Genomic DNA, 3,527 nt, shown 5'->3' with positions numbered 1-3,527 from the left:
ATTTGGGATTTTCATTAGTTGTCAGTTATAATCATAAAAATTAAAAGGAACGAACACTTGAAATATATCAGTCTGTGTGGAATGAATGTATACATTATACAAGTTTCACTTTTTGAATGGAATTACTGAAATAAATCAACTTTTTGATGATATTCTAATTATATGACCAGCACCTGTATATGTTTAGCAGCCATATTTAACTGACTATAACGTATAAGTCAATTTAATCTTAAAAGTCTAAACCATAATTGCACCTCATCCAGCCATTAGCAAAGCAGCCAAGTTGTAAAGAATTATGTGTTTTAATTGGTGGTTCTAAAAGTTTAAGAGTTGTATTTAAAAACCAAAGCCTGCATATGACATCTGACATTTAAGCTACGCAAAACAACAGCGGGGAACGCGATCTGAGATTATGTGAGAGAACACAGACCGTGTGCTGGATACAATGATGCCACGGACTCAAATACAGACTGTGCTGAATTTGGAGGTACAATAACTGTAGCCTGTAAAGCAGTCTAGAATAAAACAAGCTATTTGCAAATGTAAAATACTCACGTCAATCAAGTAGAATGATCTTTTAATAGTAACTATTAAAAACTTCTTTTAGCAGGACATTTCCAGAGCCATCCTTGAATATCCCAGCAGCAAACTGCGTCATGCACCAACAAGAGAAAATGCTTTCTTAATGAATCAGCAAGTGACCAGGAAGGTAACGTCCACTGCGAGGCTTATCTATTTCAGGCGAAAGCGAACACTGTAATTCCACATCATAACAAAGCTTGGTGATGTATTGGGCCAACCAGCCAAGTTATGTGAGCAAGTGGAAACTTTAATAAGACAGGAGCAATTTCAAGTGGCCCGCAAGTCAATGTGAAATTACACTCCCAAGGCATAATTAAACTGGGAAAGCTTGCCTCTGCACTGCACCGAGAGTGAGTGGGAATTTCCATGTGACTGCGGTTTGTGTGTGTGAATGTGTGTGTGTGTGTGTGTGTGTATGCGCGCGCACGCACGCATTCAAGTTCTGTGGCTTAAGGCAATCACATGCAACCGTGGTTCACACGCTGGGATGGTGTCCCAGTTCCAGAGACAACCCCGGGGGCAGGAAGCCTACTGCTGCAGAATAAATGGTTTCCGTCAACTGAGACATCACCGAGTCTGCGTCAGCTGATGCTACATCATGACTGACATTGTAATATGTTATCAAGTTGTGGCTTTTCCACTGGAGAGGCAGGTCAATGAAAGGTTCTTGACATTTTTCGGAGTCGCACTACAATTTTACATTCAGATCAACACGGACGAGAAAGACATAGTAAGAAAATATGTCACTAGGGGCTGCAGTGGTTTTAACAAGTATGGCCCTTCAGACAACGAGGCACTAACATGTTGGCTCCTGCGCTGCAATAAACAACATAAAATCCAGGTTTCCATTGCCAGTAATTTTGCAGACAGACAATTAGGTGCATAACCAAATTGCAAAGGAACTTTTTATGTTACAGGTCTGCGACTGTAAACTGGCAGGTCAAACCCTGTTTTTATAAATATGTTGTTATTTTTTGGGACTTTTTTTTATAAACTATAAACAGAACATGGCCCTCTCCTAAAGAAACATGCTTTCCTGAATATTAACATCATTCCACAGCGCTTTCCTCTGTTTCCAAAGTAAAGATGCCATTCATTTTCAGTAACTATTCAATAAAAAAATATATATAACCTTGTGCTGATTTGAAAATGTATCATCCTCCTTGAACAATTACGTGGTTTCATAGATCAACACACACCAGTGAGATGTCTCATCTCCCAGAGTCTATCAAAGTGGACTTACAGTCCCAGATACAGGGACAAACAGTGTGAGAGACCCGGATTCAATACCCCCATTGTGACCCATCTACCATTGTGTCCCTGAGCAAGACACTTAACCCCTAATTGCTCCAGAGGCATGCAACCTCTGACATGTATAGCAATTGTAAGTCACTTTGGATAAAAGCGTCAGATAAATGAATAAATGTAATGATTAGTGGGTTAAATAGTGTAAAACCTTTTATATTCAACACGATACTAGATGTGATGCTGTAAAGTCTACCAGGCTGAATCTTTAGGTTACTTGAATAACCTCGGTTCGCTGTGTAGCATTTAAAAAAGGGAAGCATCAAGTTGGTTAATATGAGCTTTATTTCTATGGATTACAGACATTTTTAAAAACCAACATCAATATCTGAGTTACTAAAATCTGATAATGATAGTGCCCGATATGAAGTACTTTACATAAACATATACATTGTTGATAAGGATCCCTTAAATATTGCTATTAAAGAATTGTTCTGTACTTTCCTGTGTGTTGAATTGGACTTTGGCTCTTTTGTAATCTACTTGTCCTATTTCTAACTAAGCTGTAGTTGAATCTGTTTCATACGATACCTCATTTTCTAGAGGTACTGAGTCCTGGTGGGTTTTGGATAATCAGGAGCGCAAAATAAACTATCCCTGCTGTGTCTCAGTGCTGAAGTGCAAATTAAGTACTACAGGAAGAAAGCTTCCTTGGATTTTGCGAGTTTGGTAACCTATCCCTACCTTCAAAGAAATCCCACATACAATGATTAGCTTCCAACACTCGAAACAAGTGGCTCTAAGTGTTCTTCACTTCTGCAAAGTGTTCATCACGTACGCTAATTTCCGGTGACATTCCAGTCGGAGGACAGACTTCCTGACAATGACAATGCATTCAGTTATTGCCTGAAACAGAGGAACAGCCCACAGGCTGGTGGCAAACTCTACAAAAAAAAAAAAAAAAGAAGCTACCACACTGAAAGGATCTATTTCTGCTTTTTTGAATCTGTCACTGCGGTCACATCATCCCTCTGAAGCAAATTCTCACTGGAATAATTGCCCACCATTCATCAGGTGTACGCCAAATTTCTGTCAGCTGGACAAAGAAATAACCCTGTAGCTTAATGAATCTCTATTTAGCCTATTAGTTGACAGCCAAAGTATGATAATAATGTCTGAAGTTCAACTGAGAGTGCGGACATAGGCACTGGAGTGAATGCTTCTGAGGCTGCTTTCAGCACTATTTACTAAACAGTCTGATTTACAGCCAACAGAGCAAGGTACTTTCCCACTGTTAGGGTACACTGTGATGAGGAAACAGCTTCATTTGAATGTGAAACTTAAAAAAAAATAACAAATGCAGCCAGGGAGGCAAAGATTAAGTAGGGAAATTTTCTACAGTATAAAAATCCATTCATTAAATCAAAAAGCAGTTGTATTATTTTGCTATTTCTCCATTCAGCACCATGGAGACAGCAAAACAAAGATGTTTGCCCCAGCTACAGAAGGGGAGATGCCATTTGCCTACAACACAGAGGGACATCTATGCCACCCAGTGGGGTTCTGACAAGGACCATAAAGGAGAAGAGCCGCATCATGGACGTATTCTATGGGTCTTAATGGTGCTGTCCATTCATTGCAATGAACAGCTTGATATATTAGCAAAGACTTTTCTCCTACTTCTGCATGCACTTCCTACT

Source organism: Micropterus salmoides, unplaced genomic scaffold (assembly GCF_014851395.1).
Source record: "Micropterus salmoides isolate LMB-PRFRI ecotype aquatic unplaced genomic scaffold, ASM1485139v1 Ms_hic_scaffold_17, whole genome shotgun sequence".
Taxonomy (NCBI): domain Eukaryota; kingdom Metazoa; phylum Chordata; class Actinopteri; order Centrarchiformes; family Centrarchidae; genus Micropterus; species Micropterus salmoides.
This window is presented reverse-complemented; position numbering follows the sequence as displayed.